Below are 19,440 nucleotides of genomic sequence, written 5' to 3'. Positions count from 1 at the left end.
AGTTCTTCCCTAGCGGTTTTCTGCTTTAATAACAGTTCTCTCTCCTGTTTAGCAGCTTGGTATCTCTCCCAAATTGTAAATGTTTGAGGGATCGCTTATATATTCACTGTATAGTCTTTTTATCTGATTTGAAAGCTGTATTTCGCTAGCCTGGAGAATCCTTTTTTGTTTAATCATATGTGCCTTAATCTCTCCTCTAATGTAAGCCTTTGCAGCTTCCCACAGTATTTCTAGCTTATCTACCAAGTTTTTATTAAAGAGAATTTATTCTTCCCACGTGTGTAGAAGCCAATTAGAGAACTCACTATTCTTTTTTTGGGAAAAAAAAGTTTTGCACGGGAGCTCCCTCTCGTACCGTGCCTAGAATATCCAGGGATATAATAGCATGGTCCGAAATACAGATATCAAATATATCGGACTTAACTTTTGATCTTAAAAGTGCATACAAAACTAAAAAGAAGTCAATCCTTGAAAAGGACCTATGCGATTTGGATTCACACGTGTATGTTTTGACATCTGGAAATTGGAGGCACCAGAGATCATGCACCTTTAAGTCCCTGCAGACCTGTGTAAAGATTCTAGTTTTTTGAGTGGAAAAAAAGGACATCCTACAGGAGAATTTATCAAGAACGGCAGATGGGATTAGGTTCAAATTGCCTGCTGTAAGTAAAATTTTACCTATATATTGCAACAGTTGGGCAATAAGCCTATTCCAAAACTCTGAATCCACATGATTTGGCCCATAGATATTACAAAAGATATACTTACACGTGCCTATCTCAAATTCTAAGATCAGCCACCTGTCTTCCACATCTTTTATATACAAGATTTTTATTGATTAAAAAGACCACACCTCTTTTCCTCTTTGTGCAAGCAGAGGCCACCACCTCACCTAATCATTTAATTTGGAGTTTCTTAGCTTCATCGATTTTTAAATGTGTTTCTTAAATTAAGGTTATGTCTGGTTTATATTTACCTAGATGCTTAACTATTAATTTCCTCTTACTAGGAGATGTGATGTCCCCCACATTCCACGGCAGACATTTAATATCCATTATTTTATTTCTGTCCTCCTTTCAAAATCGCCAGCCCAGTACCCATACCTGAGCAGGGGAAAGGGGGTAAGAGAGAAAAGAAAGAAGAAAAAAAAAACAAAGAAGCCAGTCGTGCAATCAGACCATTCTTTCTAGTCTTTAATATATAGGCTGTTTAATCTAGGCTTATATTAATGAAATGTTCTGTTTTGTGAAATAATCTTTTGCATCATTCTGATTAAAGAGGCTAATGGAACCTGTATCCTCCTCTATGACTATTTTGGCTGGGTAGAGAAGTTTTGCCCTATATTCTAACTCTATGAGTTTCATACAAAAGGGTGCCTCCACGACCCTATCCATTTTTTTATATGACCTTAAGATATTCATTTTATCCTGAAAATTTAGAAATCATATCATTATTGGCCTGTTAAAGGGTCGCCCATTATTATTTTTAGGGGGGGCCTATTCTATGGGCCCATTCAATGGTAATCAGAATTTTTACCTGCTGGGTGCCCACAATCTGGGGAAAGGTATATACAAAATGTAGTAAATCAGAGAACTCATTCGATTCAAGAAGGCCGATAACCTTTAGGTTATTATGGCGGGAGCGGTCTTCTAGGTCAAATAGCTTGGTCTGGAGTGATCTGATGGTATTAGTGTGTTCAGAGGAAATGTGCACTTGATTATTAAGCGTATCCTCAATCTCAGAAACATGATTTTCTACTTCCCCTATTCTTGAGGAAAAGTGTTTTATCTCTGAGGAAAGTCTTAACATTTGTGTTTTTAAAAGTTCGAATTGTGGCAAAAAAATATCTGAGAGCTGTTTAACAATCGGCTGCAGGTCTATCCTAAGGGGTGTGTGTTCAGCTGAGACTACAGAGGGGGCATCTGACAGGTGGGGTTTTTTCCCCTTTGTTTGGCAGGCATGGTTGGCGAATTAATTTTAGTTATAGTGATAAAACTTAGTAGCAGACTGTCAGCCTAACAAAGAGTACAGCTCCCTTACCGCATCTTCACTGCTACAGAAAGTGTCAAAACCTTTATAGTCTGCAAAGATTGAGGATAATAAAGCATACTATGGCTTACCATACTGGGTTCCCCAGCTAGTACTTCAGGTTAAGCTATGTCCATACCCAAGGGTCCAGACTGTAACATAAGTGTGGTAGTATAATGGGGATGACTCCTGACGTCCAAGGACAGAGCAAAAATCATAGGCTATTACACTGAGGCTCTCAAGTTGTCGGTGTAACCTGCTTCTTTATCAATGCTACTATGATGTTGCTAGCTGTAGTAGCCTCCACGCCACTCGTGCAAGTAGATAATATAGAGAGCGGTATGTCAGGGTGCTCTTTTTATTTTTTAAATAGTAATGAAGCCTCTACATTATATTGACGCTTGTTGCAACGGTTCCTTCCTTGCAAGCGGCCGGGTCTACAGGGGAATACTATAGGAGGGGTTACTGCTCCTACAATGTGTATAACCTGCTAGGTAGACAGCACAGGTCCTGGCTTCAGACGAGGTTGTGGCTCTGCATGGTGAGCCGCGGTCGGCTATAGGAGACTTCTTTGGTCGGGTCTAAGCTGCTATAGACCAGTATCCTAGGGTACTTCTATGCAGGCAATGGATAAGGACCATGGGTAATTTAGGCGAGCTCTGCTGAGAAACAAACTACACACAGCATGTTCCTCTAGCTCCTCCCAATGGAAGTCGTTCCCAATCAATAGATTTTAACTTTAAATTTGTAATGACAGTGCTACTGATTTAATTTGAGTGGTGTTAGTGCTCAAGAGTACAAATTTTCTTTGCACTCCACTTGTAATAAAAGCCATAATTATGCTTATTTAAAATACTTTGCAATATGCTCTTATTATTTAGATTATATGCACACTCCAGACTCCAGAAGCCCACACTGCTACATTTTAAACAACATTGCTTGATCAGTGTAGAAGTTGATTTATCTTTAGTCTTAAAGAAATGTTACTGTTAGATCTTCTTCCTTATAGTCTGTTCCCAATTATCAATGTTATCTACTTTACATTTATTTTGTCAATTAAAATAGCTGGTTTTGCCTGTTGAATTCATCACATCTTGAACATTTCCATAATGCAAAATTACAGTAGCTATAGAAGAGCTAAGTAAAGATTAGGCAGCAGCAGAAATTAACCTTCCAATGAGAGAAGAAATAGTGTAGCCTATTTGAAAGGGTGTTCCTGTACTAGTTTTGAATATAATTAAAGGGACACTGAACCCAAATGTTTTCTTTCATGATTCAGATAGAGCATGCAATTTTAAGCAACTTTCTAATATACTCCTATTATCAATTTTTCTTAATTCACTTGCTATCTTTATTTAAAAAAGAAGGTATCTAAGCTAAGGAGCCAGCAAATTTGTGGTTCAGAACCATGGACAGCACTTGTTTATTGGTGCTGTCCAATCAGCAAGGACAACCCAGGTTGTTCACCAAAAATGGGCCGGCATCTAAACTTACATTCTTGCTTTTCAAATAAACATACCAAGAGAATGAAGAAAATTTGATAATAGGAGTAAATTAGAAAGTTGCTTAAAATTGCATGCTCTATCTGAATCACAAAAGAAAAAATGTGGGTTCAGTGTCCCTTTAACTCTTATCAGCTGTACAGCCATTTGGGCCTAGATACATTTTTAATCTCACAATGGACTCCATTTATTAAGCAGCGAATGCTACAGTGAATCATGTCCGCTCGACATTTCATAAATCAACTCCATAAGCTCTATGGATGCCATTTTCGGAAACCACCTGAATACAGCATAGGCAAACGAAGCTGTAAAAAAAAATAAAAAACAACCGCCAGCATGACATAAATAAAAAAACGTAACCGCCCGTAAGAAATAATAAAAAAATGAAGTATTAAGAAAAAAAACCATCCGCTCGCACAAGGTATAAAAAAAATAAAATTAACCGCCCACACGAAGTATTAAAAAAACTAAATTTATGCTTACCTGATAAATGTATTTCCGGATATGGTGAGCCCATGACGTCCTCAATTACTAGTGGGCATATCTTTCCTGGCCAGCAGGAGGAGGCAAAGAGCACCACAGCAAAGTTGTTAAGGGACACTCCCCTACCCATAAACCCCAGTATTTTGACTGAAGGGAAATGGAAAAAAGAATAACACAAAGGTGCAGAGGTGCCTGAGGTTTAGTAAAAAAAATTAACTGTCTTAAAGAAATTTATCAGGTAAGCATAAATTATGTTTTCTTTCCTAAGATATGGTGAATCCTCAATTACTAGTAGAAACCAATACCCAAGCTAGAGGACACAGATAACAAGGGAGGGATAACAAGACAGGCAGGCCTAAACAGAAGGCACCACCGCTTGCAGTATGCAGAGAGGACCAAGTTGCAGCCTAGCAAATCTGTTCCACAGAAGCTTCATTTTTGAAAGCCCAAGAAGAGGAGACAGCCCTTGTGGAATGAGCCATAATTCTCTCAGGAGGCTGCTGAAAAACCATCTTAGGGAGAAACCCTAAATTAGTAAGAAGAACCGCCTTATCAGCATGGACGATAAGGTAAGGTGAATCACACTGCAAAGCCGAGAGTTCCAAGACTCTCCGAGCAGAAGAGATGGCAATAAGAAACAAAACCTTCCAAGATAACAACTTATGTCTATGGAATGCATAGGCTCAAACAGAGCCTGCTGCAAAACTTTAAGAACAAGATTAAGGCTCCAAGGAGGAGCAACAGACTTAAACACAGGGCGGATTCTGACCATGGCCTGACAAAAAGATTGAACATCTGGCACATCCGCCAGACGCATATGTAACAAAATAGATAGTGCAGAAATCTGACCTTTCAGAGTACTGACTGACAATCCCTTCTTCAGACCTTCCTGGAGAAAGGACAAAATTCTAGGAATCTTTACCCTGCTCCTTGGATTCATATCAATAAAGATATTTACACCGTACCTTATGGTAAATCTTACTAGTAACTGGCTTATGAGCCTGAATCAAGGTCTCAATGTCTCAATGACCGACAGGACTAAGCGTTTAATCTCCAAGCAGTCAGCTTTAGAGAAATAAGATTTGGATGGAGGAATGGACCCTAAATTAGAAGGTCCTTCCTCAGTGGCAACCTCCAAGGTGGAAGAGATGACATCTCCACTAGGTCTGCATACCAGATCCTGCGAGGCCACGCAGGGGATATTAGAATTACTGATGCTCTCTCCTGTTTGATACAAGCAATGACTCGTGGAAGGAGAGAAAATGGAGGAAACAGATATGCTAGATTGAAATTCCAAGGGACTGCTAGAGCATCTATCAGGGCTGCCTGCGTATCCCTTGACCTTTAACTGTACCTTGGAAGCTTGGCGTTCTGCAGAGATGCCATCAGATCCAACTCCGGCACCCCCATTTGAGGGTTAACCTGGAGAACACCTCCGGGTGAAGAGCCCACTCCCCGGGATGACACGTCTGTCTGCTCAGGAAGTCCACTTCTCAGTTGTCCACTCCTGGAATGTGGATGGCAGATATACAGCAATTGTGAGCTTCCGCCCACCAAACAATCCAAGTCACCACCTTCATGGCTAAGGAACTCTGATTTCCTCCCTGCTGGTTGATGTAAGCCACTGAGGTGATATTGTCCGACTGAAACCTGATAAACCAGGCTAAGGACAACTGAGGCCAAACCATCAGAACATTGTAAATCTCTCTTAACTCCAAGATGTTTATGGGGAGAGCAGACTCCTCCCGAGTCCATAGTCCTTGCTGGCATCCATGGTCACAATCACCCAGGAAGGTCTCCAGAAGAATGTGCCCTGAGACAGATGCTCCTGAGAAAGCCATGACGGGAGAGAGTCTCTTGTCAACTGATCTAGATCTATGCTCTGAGAGAGATTTGAATGTTCTCCATTGCCTGAGCATGCATAACTGCAGATCTCTCAAATGGAATTGAGCAAAGGGAATGATGTTCATGGAAGCGACCATCAGACCAATGATTTCCATACATTAAGCCACTGACAGCCGAACAGTAGACTGCAGAGAGAGGCAAGAGGACCGGAGGGACCATATAGGTTTAACCTTAAAGATTTGTTTGATGTTTATTTTACTTTTAATTTTGTAAGTTGCCATTTGTCTGTTGCACACTTACGTTACATTAAATGATTTGCACCTGAATTGGGTTGTGCTGTTTTTCTGTTTCTTTTCCAGTTTCCTTGAATTCTATTTTGTAACCCTGAGATACTATGTCCACAGCCCAGGGATCTGAGACATCTCATATCCATGCTTGACAAAAATTATAAACTCTGCCCCCTACTTGATCTGATCCCGGATCGGGGGCTAACCCTTAATGCTGACTTAGACTCAGCTGCAGGTTTCTTTGATTGCTCCCTCTTGTTCCAAGACTGATTGGGTCTCCAAGAGGACTTGGACTACTCCTGCTTGGAAGAAGAAGGGGAAGACTGTTCTCTGAAGTTACGAAAGCAACAAAAATTACTCTGACGTCCTTTAGGTCTACTCTTCTTATCTATGGAAGAAAAGACCCTTTTCCACCCTTGTATTGGGTGGGTTTATTTTTTAGGTTAGGGCTTTGGGCCTGTAATAGAGCTAAATGCCCTTTTAAGGGCAATGCCCATCCAAATGCCCTTTTCAGGGCAATGGGGAGCTTAGGGTTTTTTTTAGTTAGTTTATTTGGGGAGTTGGTTGTGTGGGTGGTGGGTTTTACTGTTGGTGGGGTTGTTTGTATTTTTTTTTTACAGGTAAAAGAGCTGATTTCTTTGGGGCAATATCCCACAAAAGGCCCTTTTAAGGGCTATTGATAGTTTAGTTTAGGCTAGGGTTTTTTTTTTGGGTGGGTGGCTTTTTTTATTTTGATAGGGCTATTAGATTAGGTGTAATTAGTTTAAAGATCTTGTAATTTGTTTTTTTATGTTCTGTAATTTAGTGTTTTTTTTTGTGATTTAGCTCATTTAATTTAATTTATTTAATTGTATTTAATGTAGGTAATTTATTTAATTATAGTGTAGTGTTAGGTGTTATTGTAACATAGGTTAGCTTTTATTTTACAGGTAAATTTGTATTTATTTTAGCTAGGTAGCTATTAAATAGTTAATAACTATTTAGTAACTATTCTAACTAGTTAAAATAAATACAAACTTGCCTGTAAAATAAAAATAAACCCTAAGCTAGCTAAAATGTAACTATTAGTTATATTGTAGCTAGCTTAGGGTTTATTTTATAGGTAAGTATTTAGTTTTAAATAGGAATAATTTAGTTAAAGGGACAGTCTACACCAGAATTTTTATTGTTTTAAAAGATAGATAATCCCTTTATTACCCATTTCCCAGTTTTGCATAACCAACACATTTATAATAATATACTTTTAACCTCTGTGATTATCTTGTATCTAAGCCTCTGCAAACTGCCCCTTTTTTCAGTTCTTTTGACAGACTTGCAGTCTAGCCAATCAGTGCCTGCTCCCAGATAACTTCTCGTGCACGAGCACAGTGTTATCTATATGAAATACGTGAACTAACACCCTCTAGTGGTGAAAAACTGTTAAAATGCAATCTGAAAGAGGTGGGCTTCAAGGTCTAAGAAATTAGCATATGAACCTCCTAGGTTAAGCTTTCAACTAAGAATACCAAGAGAACAAAGCAAAATTGGTGATAAAAGTAAATTGGAAAATTGTTTAAAATTACATGCTCTATCTGAATCATGAAAGTTTATTTTGGCCTAGACTGTCCCTTTAATAAAGGAATTTTATTTAGATTTATTTTAATTATATTTAAGTTAGGGGGTGTTAGGGTTATACTTAAGTTTAAAGGGTTAATAAATTTAGAATAGTGGCGGTGACGTTGGGGACGGCAGATTAGGGGTTAATAAATTTAGAATAGTGGCGGTGATGTTGGGGACGGCAGATTAGGGGTTAATAAATATATTGTAGATTGCAGCGATGTCCAGAGCGGAAGATTAGGGGTTAATAAGTATAATGTAGGTGGTGGTGATGTTAGGGGCGGCAGATTAGGGGTTAATAATATTTAACTAGTGTTTGCGAGGCGGGAGTACGGTGGTTTAGGGGTTAATATGTTTATTCTAGCTGCGGCGATGTCCGTAGAAGCAGATTAGGGGTTCAAAATTGTATTATAGTGTTTGCGATGCAGGAGGTCCTCGGTTTAGGGGTTAATAGGTAGTTTATTGGTGTTAGTGTACTTTTTAGCACTTTAGTTATGAGTGTTATGCTTCGGCTTTGTAGTGTAAAACTCATAACTACTGACTTTAGAATGCGTTTTTGGCCTCCCAGGACAGACTCGTAATACCGGCGCTATGGAAGTCCCATAGAAAAAACGGTTTACGAATTTTACGAAAGTCGGTTTGCTTTAAGGCCAAAAAAGTGTGCGGTGCCCCTAAACCTGCAAGACTCGTAATAGCAGCAGTAGTGAAAAAGCAGCGTTAGGACCTGTTAACGCTGCTTTTTCAACTTACCGCAAAACTCGTAATCTAGCCGTATGAAAATAAAAAAGCCCCCCCCAAATAAAAATACCCCCTTATCTAAACTAAACTACCAATAGCCATTAAAAGGGCCTTTTGTAGGGCATTATCCTAAGTTAAACAGCTCTTTTACGTTTTTAAAAATACTAAGTCCCCCTAACAGTAAAAACCCCACATCCATTAAACCCCCCAAAATAAAAAAACCTAACACTTCAAAACATAAACTACCCATTGCCCCTAAAGGGGCATTTGTATGGGCATTGTTCTTAAAAGGGCATTTAGCTCTTTTACTGTCCTTTAAAGGGCATTCAGCTCTTTTACAGCCCATAAAATGCATCAATCATAATCATCATAATCATAAAAGAAAAAAATAAAGAAAAATCCTAAATCTAAGCCCGAAATAGCTACTTACCGTACCTGAAGAGCGGCGGAGATAATCTTCTTCCAGGCGGCTCCATCATCTATCTTCATCCTGTGCAAAGGCGGCGCATAACGGAGGTGTGGAGCGGTCTTCCCCGATGCGCGGATCCAGAGTGGCAGTCCTCAGTGCCGGTCCTCAGTGACGGTCTTCTGCGGCGGTCTTCAGCGGCAGCAATTCTCTGCAGCGTGGAGGCTCCTCTTCATGCGATTGTCATGGCACACTGAAGAGTAAATGCAAGGTTCCCCATATTTATTGGGGTACCTTGCATTCCTATTGACTGAAATTTTTAAATCAACCAACAGGATGAGAGCTACTGAAATCTTTTTGGCTGATTTGAACAGTCAATAGGATTTCAGTAGCTCCAATCCTATTGGCTGACTGATAAAATTGATAGCAGTACCTTCCATTAAATTTTTAGTGTACACCGGAGATCGAATGAAGAGGAGCCGCCACGCCACAGAGGATTGCCGCCGCTGAGAACCGCCACTGAGGACCACCTCTCCAGATCCGCGCATTGGGGAAGACCGATACTCACCGCTGCTCAATGCTGCCTTTGCACAGATGAAGATAGAAGATGATGGAGCCGTCTGGAAGAAGAACTTCTCCGCCGGACTTCAGGAATGGTGAGTGCCTATTTGGGGCTTAGTTTTAGGATATTTGTTTATTTTTGGCTTTTTTTTATTTTTAAGATTAAGGATTTAATGGGCTGTAAAAGAGCCAATTGCCCTTTAAAGGGCAGTGAAATAGCTGAATGCCATTTTAGGGATAATGGGTAGTTTAGTTGTTTTTAGTGTTAGGGGGGGTTGGTTGGGTGTGGGTTTTACTGTTATGGGGTAATTGGTAAAACAATTTAAGTGAAAGAGCTGTTTAATTTAGGGCAATGCCCTACAAAAGACCCTTTTAAGGGCTATTGGTAGTTTAGTATTAAATTAGGGGTATTATTATTTTGGGGGGAATTTTATTTTTATAGGGGTATTAGTTTAGGTTTAAATTTTTTATTTTGGATAGCTTTGTTTATTTTTTTCTATAATTTTAAATTTTTTATTTTTAGTAAAATTATCTTGGGGGTTTGTATTTTTTAAACATAGACTGCCCTCTAGGCAGACTTATTGCTTAGTATATATATATATATATATATATATATATATATATATATATATATATATATATATATACGTATCATGTACAATTTTTATCACAGGTATGATTTTTGTATTCCTGAAAATGTTAAATTATATAAAAATATTTTTAGAGTGTTTCTACAAATTAATTGCTAGGATTATTAAAACTCTTTAGAGGATGCAACATAAGTGTGAAGATTTCACTAAACAATCTCAGGTAATAGAGCTGGCAACAATTTTAAATGTTTTTAAAGGGATATTTTTACTTTAACATTTTCTCTCCTTTAATGTAGTCCAATTGTCCATTTTACCCACTGGAGTGTATGAAATTGTTAGCCAACCAATCCATTATCTTTATTTTCTCATTTGAAATAGTTGATTTTGCCTGTTGAAACCAACACATACTGATATGTGTGTATGCTTGATATAAAAGATATGTAAAAAGTAGATAACAGTATAAAGTAATCTTTCAGTGAGGAGTGGTAAAGAGAGATATTTTTATATTTGAAATAGCTGATTTTGCTCATTAAATCTTCATTAGCATTTCAATAGCTATTAGCTATTAATTGCTATTTCAAATACAAAAATAAATGTAAAGTAACAATTTCCCATATATTTAATAATCTGCAATAAGTATAACAGGTAGTCTAGAATACATTAAGGGCTAAACAAATTGTACACTGCAGCATTGTTTTAAAGAACAATTTTGCTCAAAGTTAAAGTTGTTTGTATATAAACTGCAGTCCTATTGGCTGAAGCTTCTGCTAGCTTTGTACAGTTAATAGAAACATGTCAGGAAAAAAACACAACCGGTGTATGAATATATTGATGTTTTCTTGCATTGCCACTGTTGTAATAAAAAATAAAAATTCTGAGGCATTTACATTTTCTACATGTTTGGATATAATTGATTCAGACGTTGCTACCAGAAAAACAAATTTTTTGCAGTTTTGCATAAAGATTTTAGAGATCACACTAGACATGTGCACAGAAAAAAAATCTTATTGGATAAATCACTCCTCACAAAAAATAATAAATTGTCTTTTCTGATATACCATCAACAAAGGAGCAGCGGGACAGCGGATTATACTAAAATAAAGTTAAAACAGTAGCTAGTGTCGGCTCTATTATTGGAAAAAATGGGACTCATCGCCTCAATTTTTCTTTCATGATTCAGACAGAGGGGTCGATTTATTAATGTGCGGGCGGACGTACGCTGTCAGCATTTATCATTGCACAAGCATTTCATGTAAAATGCTTGCACAATGCCGCCCCCCTGCACATTTGCGGCCACTCGCCAGAAACATGGGCCCACAAGCTCAATACGGAGCTTGATAAATGGGCCTCTATGACTGAGCCACTGTAGAGTTAACAATGTTTCATAAAACACTGATGTGCAGTTGACATTACTGTAGCCATTTTTTGTCCTTCACAACATTGTGTCCATGGTGCCTTTGTAGCTTCAAAAGTATGTTTGCACAATATCGTCATCAAGACAAAATTCCTTAAAATTACATTAGACTATGCTAAATAACTTGAAAGTGGTGCAGCATAACTGTAAAAATCTGACATGAAAATATCACTTGAACATCTCTATGTAAAAAAAGGGAAAATATTTTACCTCATAATTTCTTTAGCTCACCAGAGTATGTGTTCTGTGAACAGTTATATTTCAGCTGCTGTCCAACTACAAGTTGAAAAAATAGCAAATCTGCAGATCATGCTTTGCTTTGCTGCAATCTCAAGAGATTTCTCTGAAATCTCATGAGATTTCATAGTAAGTTTTCTTTAAACTGAATAGGAAAATAACATGACTGTACCTGCAAATGCCAGATTCACATTCCCTTGAAAGACCTGGGACTAGCATCCTGATTGGTTGCTTAAAGTCTTATTTACAGTGAGGTGTGAAAACATTAGAACTTTTGAGGTAAAATATATATTTTTTTTAATAGAGATGTTCAGGTGATATTTTCTAGTCAGCTTTTACAGCTATGTTTCATTATGTTCAAGTGCTTCAAAATTTGGGCATCATGTCTCTTTTACAGTACAGCAAGGTAGAGTTGTTAAAAGCATTATTATGATTATTATTATTAGCAGTAGTAGTAGTAGTAGCAGTTTTTTTATGTAAAGCATCATTTTTTATAGTAGGTGGTTACTTTTCGATATAAAGAGCAAACTTCAAGAGTGATATTTACTCCTCTTGTAGATGTCACTGTAAAAAGGCAATAAAGGTTGGAGTCTAGCCTGTATTATGTTCTTTAAAAATGATGATTATTGATACACATGGGTCATCTTAAAGAGTAAATTCACTTTTAAAGCTTACCCATGTGAGTAAATAAAGGTACTTTTTAAAGTAGATAATACAGACTGGATTTCAACATTTTTTGCTTGCTATTTTAGGATTGGCCACTGTTTGTGCTTTTATGTGATGCTTAGTGCTGCATGAAAGATAACTCCTGTAAGGGGCATGAAAACTACTGTATGATATATGTAATATAGTTTTATTATTTATTATACTTGCTTTTGCTGTAAAACACCTTAAGGGGCATATTTATCAAGCGATGTCCCGTTTTTCTGGCAAGCCTGCCGGCTTACCAGAAACAGCAGTTATGAAGTAACAAAGACTGATGCTCCATAACCTATCCGCCTGCTCTGAGCAGGCGGACAGACATCGCCGGAAATCAACCCGATCGAGTACGATTGGGCTGATTGACACTCCACTGCTGGCGGCCCATTGACCGCGAGTCTGCAGGGGGCGACGTTGCACCAGCAGCTCTTGTGAGCTGCTGGTGCAATGCTGAATACGGAAAGCGTATTGCTTGCCGTATTCAGCTAGGTCTGTCGGACCTGATTCGCACAGTCGGATCATGTCCGACAGACCTTGATAACTTGGGGCCAATGTTTTTAAAGTGTGATTATCCCATGCTCCATCAAGAGGCCAAAAAGACTAATTTGGTAACCTTGGTTTGCTTCAAAATGTGGCAAATGGCCTGAGCAGCTACACACTAGACAATTATTACATAGAGCAATGGACAAACTTATTGACAGCTAACCCTAATTGGCCATACTTGGAGATGGGATAAATATAGCAGAGTTTTTAAGTAGTTTTGCAAAATATTACCAAAGTGACAGTTTTTAATGCTTTAAAAATACTTCTATTGTATGAAGTTATTTTACATTTCTGTGTTTAATTGCTGATATAAACTAAACATACATGAAAATGACTCTTTAAATATTACTAAGAATACATCTGAAATGCTCTGGCAGGAATTGAGTTTATCATCTGTATTCTTTGATGTTGTTATCTAAAGAAAGTTACAGCTACAAGTTCACATCTAGAGCTCTTCTCTCTGAGTGCTAATTGGCAACTACTGTCTCCCAGCAGGTGCCCAACCTTGATCTTTTTAAAATAGCTATTTGCCACGTATATTCAAAGCTACCAGTGTGTATGTTCAATGTTCCTGTTTTTTTAGAAGTCTGAACCTTTGCCTGTAGTATGGCCATGCAAACACTTAGCAGCAGTATTTTCCTTGATACATCAATAAGTCTTTCAAACCAGATGATTACCAAGCACTCTGTTTTTAAAGGTAGGCTTTTGTATTAGTTTGGTTGATTCTAACCTTCTTGGTTCCATTCTGACCTACAAAGAAGGATTTATACCAATAGCATTAGAGAGAGGTCACTTCAAACTTGTTTTTGATCCATGATAGAACTTGACCCCTTAGGGGTTGAATTATCAAGCTCTGAACGGAGATTGATGCCCCTGTTTCCCTAACTTGTCTGCTCTGAGGCCGCGGACATCAATCCGCCTATCGGCCGATTGGCAGTGAATCTGCAGGGGGAGGTACTGCACAAGCAGCTCACAAGAACTGCTTGTGTAATGATAAATGCCTAAAGTGTATGCTGTCGGCATTTATTGATGTGCGGTGGACATGATACACTACATTGTATCATATCCCTTGCACATTAATAAAGTACTCACTTAGTGTTATCTTACAGATAATTTAAAAATCCAGCATGTAGCAACTGCTGAACTAATTATCTGCAAAATTCACTAAAAATATTGCTCAAATGTGTTTCCTGTTTTAATGAAGTACTCCAAATGTAATTTCTTTTTCTTGCTTGAACAAAGTAGACGATTAGTTTATAGGTTGTAATGCTTGTTTTCTCTTCCACACAGAAACATAAAAATTTATACTTTCTAGATGCAGATACTTCACCAGAGGAGCACCACCCTCTACTATTGGATGTTCATGGCATGGTAACAAAAGGGATACATTTATGTGCATTAATAATTGGAATTTTTATGGCCTTCATAAAAAAAAAAAACTCCTGCTCTAATGCTGGGACCCCCTGGTGTTATCTAGTCTAGGTGTGAAGTGTCTTTTTGTTATTGTGTGAGTCATCCATTGTCCTTTTGTAAGTCAGGGTGTGATTAGAATCTTGTTTAACTAGCCATTGTCTGATGTTTGTCTCATTGTATAATATTTGTTTCTATTGATTATGTAGTAACTACCCCCATTTGTTGGAAATGTATAAAAGCTGTGTTTTCTGTGCAATAAAGGAGTTCCTATTTTTACCCTCAAACATTAAGTCTTGGCTAATGTTCTTGGGGGTAGCTATAACAACTAGCAGCGGCCATTATTCTAATAGCAGCAGGTATCCAGTAAAGGTTCATGGGTTGGCGTTTGGTGGGAGGAAGCTGACTTTAGCGGGTATACCCAGTCTGGAGTACCGAGACCCGCTACAGATTTCAAGGGGTATAAAAAGAGTTCAATAAGTATGCACATCAGATTAACATAAAGGATGATGAAGGACCCTAAGGGCCGAACGATGTAAAGGTCTCTGGACAAGTGAGATCATTAAAGAATGCTCACAGTACTTCTATTTCCCTGGTGGAATGATATAAAGCCACTTTTTTACCCTAAAAAATGGGCATCTTGCTGAGGATCTTATACTGCATTTTTGTATGAGGAGGAGATGAAGATAATACAAAACTTCACAATAAAAATTTTATTTTAAAAATACTACAAAATAAATAATTGGACCATTCACACAAAATATATGCAGAAAAAATTGTATTGTTAAGATGCATCAAAAATTGTAACAAAATTTGAAACATAAGATTTCTATATAAATTACACACAAATAAATTGTAATATGCACAAAATAAATTGTAATTTAAGTACACTGTATGCACAAAAAAACACACACAAATTTGTACTTATAAGTATAAAATATAAAGTGTAATTGATGTTTTTTTCCGTAAAATAGGCTAAACATGGGCATTCCATGAGCGTTTATGAAATAGTCTCTCTAATCCCAGCGTAATTCCGTAAAGATTTTAGCACTACAGATCTCACAGTTTTGTAAGATTCCTTATGTAGAAAGCAACATAATGTGATTTATATTGGCTGGAAGATTTAATTTTTAAAGTGCACCACCTGCTCACTGCTAACTGCTCTACGGAGCGACGTTTCCCTTTCTAGCAAACTCCATTACTTTCAATAGGAGACATCTTGCCACTTGCACAGACTGCCCCTGATAATTCCATCATGGCAGCCCCTGTGAGGATTGGTGAGAAAATCTACGTCTGATCTGGCTAAGTTTAGATCATTGGGCCTTAAGTGTTCAAGGACAATCACCTGTTGTTTTATGCTTTAGCATCACCTTATTATTCTTAATATGTGAAGCTTAATGGAAATGTGTAATGTAGACAATACAAAATTTAAATAGATCTTTACATAGCTACGTACAATATGAGTAATATTGATATTTTAATTATTTGAGAGATTCTATGTGCACACTGGTTAAACTCATGGTGCCAGATTACAAAAGGAGAACTAAATATCGCTTTGATGAAAGTTATATTTGTACTAAATTGTGTAATACCAGCGCATGATAATGTGTGCTGGTATTGCAAGTTTTCAGCAATGCGAACACAACCTCACATTCGCATTACTGTGAAGCATTGCGCTTATGAGAACGTGCTTCCATAGGCTCCTATGGGAGCCTCGTTCTGATGCCGTCAGAGATGGCTTCAGAACTTCAGCACCACTGAAGGGGGTAAGTCGTGCAGCAATAGCAACAAATATAAATATATATGTATATGCTGATATACTGTACATATATATTAAGTGTTACTATGTGTATATAAACATACTAACACATAAATATATATGTATAAGCTGATATACTGTACATATATATTAAGTGTTACTATGTGTATATAAACATACTAACACATAAATATATATGTATATAAGCATATACATATATATTTACTGGGAACACATAGTTTCCATAGAGCACAATGTAAAGGCACTTTTCAGTGCCTTTTTATTTCTAACACCCTACTCCCACCAACTTTAACCCCAAAATACTGCCTAGTGCAGTAATTTTTATAATAAAATAAAGATGCTGCCATCTTTATTTTTTAATAAACTAAACTGTATTTTGGGGTCATTTGGGGAAGATTTATAAAAATTAACCAAAGATCTGATCTCTGGTTAATTTTATAAGCGCTAATTGCTACCGCGAGCTTGCGGTCGCAATTACCAGCCACTTGTAAAGGCTGGTTGATTATCTCGCTACCGCAAACGGCAAACTTAGCACTCCACTTGAAATCTAACCCATAGTTTTATTTGCATTCAAACAATACATATGCATATAAACACCATTCATCTTAAAATATGAAGCTGTGCATTATCGTAGAAGTTCATAACTTAAGGAACGATGATCTAAACTTCGCCAGATCAGGTTTTTCTCAACAACCCTCAAATGAACTTCCCTGGTGAAATTATCAAAAAGAAGTGGCAGCCCATTGGCTCCATGGAAGTTAGAAGTGAGCAGGGGGCGCACTTGAAAAATTAAATCCTGCAACCAATCACATTAAGCTGCTTTCTGCCTATAGCATCTTACAGTCACCTATATTTCTGTATAAATGTGTTTTTCTATTTGGGTTAAGTATTTTGAGTGTTTTGAGAAAAGCGGTGTGATCTGTAGTGCAAAAATCTTTACAGAATAACTCTGGGATTAAAGGGACAATTTCATATATGCCCATGTTCAGCCCATTTTACAAAAAAAACAAAAAAATAAACTTTGCATTTTGTACTTATAAGTATGGATTTCTAAGTGATTTTAGGACACACAGTGTACTTAAATTATGATTTGCGCTGTGGATATTTAATATGATTTATTTCTGTGCAATGCATATACAAATTTTATGTTTTTTATAAAAGAATGAAGAATTTTGTTACAATTTTTCCTGCATTATTTTATGTGAATGATTCAATTACAGGTGGCCCTCGTTTTACAACGGGTCAATTTGCACCGTTTAAGAATAACAACCTTTTTTTCCAGTCATGTGACTGCTATTGAAAAGCATTGAGAAGCAGTGCATTGATTAAAATAGCCAGTAGGTGGAGCTGTCCGCTTGTGTTTCAGCAAAGATATGCAAGCCAAGCAAGCTGAAATTAATCTGTTTAACCAGACCTGAGATATCGAGCAACTTGCAAAGGAACAAGATCTTCCTGTCTATAAATTAGTCCTGATTGGAATGCATAGAAAGAACTGTCTGCAGAAAAATGCAAGTAAAGTCTGTGTTGTGTGATTATTTTATTAGGTTTATAATGCTGTTTAGCAATTGTTTTTGTTCATTTAACTTAGTTTAATTATATATTCTGTGTTGTGTGATTATTTTATTAGGTTTATAATGCTGTTTAGCATTTAAAGTCTTAATTTCAAAGCTTTAAAAATAATGTATTAGGTGTTACTTATGACAATTTTGAGAGGGGCCTGGAACCTAACTCCCTCACTTCCCATTGACTTACATTATTAACTGGGTTTCAATTTACAACGGTTTTGATTTACAACCATTCCTTCTGGAACCTAACCCCGGCGTAAACTGAGGGCTACCTGTATTCATTTTGTAAGATTTTTTAAATTTTTATTTTATTGTGTATTTTGTAATGTATGCATCTCCTCCCTATATGAAAATGTTATATACGCACTTAAATAGATAGAAGTGCTGGTGAGCATTCTATAATAATTGTATGATGCTGTATTCATATCTAACCAGAATTCCCAACTGTTCAACATTTTGTGTGACCCTCCTATTGCTGAATCTATTCTGTTTCAGATGTATAAGTAACTCCCTTGTGTGTGTGTGTGTGTACATACAAGTACACTTATTTATAGTAATAAATAATTGTTTTCATTTGTTGTTTACAATTTTCTACATATACTTAAATCCAAAAATGTCACTTGTGTTTGCACTAGTAGTTAACAGCTGTTGTCCTTTAAGAGGTACAATGTGTATAAATGTATTTGTAAGTTATTGTTTCCCAAGTATATTGTGCAAACTAAAATGTAAAAACGTTACTAAGCGTCTATTAAATTGTATATAAAAAATAAAATTTTGCCTCAAAAACCTGGACTAAAAGCTCCTATTATCAATTGGGGGCTAGATGAGGTTCGTTGCCATGAGCCTTGTTTGCCTAGCCTCACGGCGAGCAGAAAGTATCTGTTGCCCGCAGTTAACATTTTACAAAAACACTGGGGCTTCAAAACTGCTATCACAATTTGATAAATGGAGCCCTAAACCATATGCCTAGATACATTAAAGGAAGTTATGTATTACCATTACATGTCACCTGCTATCTTTAGCCTACCAACTTGAGTAGCCAAATAATAATAAGAAAAGAATATTGATAGATACAGCCAATCAGAGCCTGCAAAGGCCATGAAAAGCAGAGGGATTAAAATGATAGATTATTTTCTAAAGGGGAGAATGAAGATTTACTGTGCTACTGAGCTGCTCAAAAGTGCATGACCTCTTTATTAGTTTTTTAAACTAATCCTATATAATAAAAGGCCAAGTGTGTTTGTCCGAAGCTGTCATGCGCAGTAGAGACTGCACGCAAGGACAAACACACATGGCCTTCCAACTGACCTGGTGTTGTATGGTGGAGTGGGCGTGACCGGGTGCGGAGTGGGTGTGGTCGGGCGTGATGTGGGCATGGCCGGCGTGCCGAGGGTGGGGCCGGGCGGGGCCAGGTGCAGAGAGACACCAAGCTCTAAAGAAGGGGGATAGAGAGAGCAGAAGAGGGTGGATAGAGAGAGCAGAAAAGGGGGGATAGAGAGAGGGAGAGAGACAGCAAAAGATAGAGGGAGAGAGACAGCAAAAGAGAGAGGGGGAGAGAGACAGCAAAAGAGAGAGGGGGAGAGAGACAGCAAAAGAGAGGGGGGAGGGAGACAGCAAAAGAGAGGGGGAGAGAGACAGCAATAAAGAAGGGGAGAGAGAGACAGCAAAAGAGAGGAGGGAGAGAGACAGCAAAAGAGAGGAGGGAGAGAGACAGCAAAAGAGAGAGGGAGAGAGATAGCAAAAGAGAGGGGGGAGA

At 37.7% G+C, this 19,440-nt stretch overlaps 1 protein-coding gene across 1 annotated transcript in view; it reads right to left on the bottom strand.

The window, feature by feature from the left end:
• The window catches only part of GRM8 (glutamate metabotropic receptor 8), a 2,175,877-nt gene that overhangs the window by 330,675 nt on the left and 1,825,762 nt on the right, over nucleotides 1-19,440 (bottom strand). The gene's annotated exons all lie outside the window — the stretch shown is intronic.

Source organism: Bombina bombina, chromosome 6, assembly GCF_027579735.1.
Source record: "Bombina bombina isolate aBomBom1 chromosome 6, aBomBom1.pri, whole genome shotgun sequence".
Taxonomy (NCBI): domain Eukaryota; kingdom Metazoa; phylum Chordata; class Amphibia; order Anura; family Bombinatoridae; genus Bombina; species Bombina bombina.
Note: the sequence above shows the minus strand (reverse complement) of the source record. Positions and strands in the feature narration are given on the sequence as shown.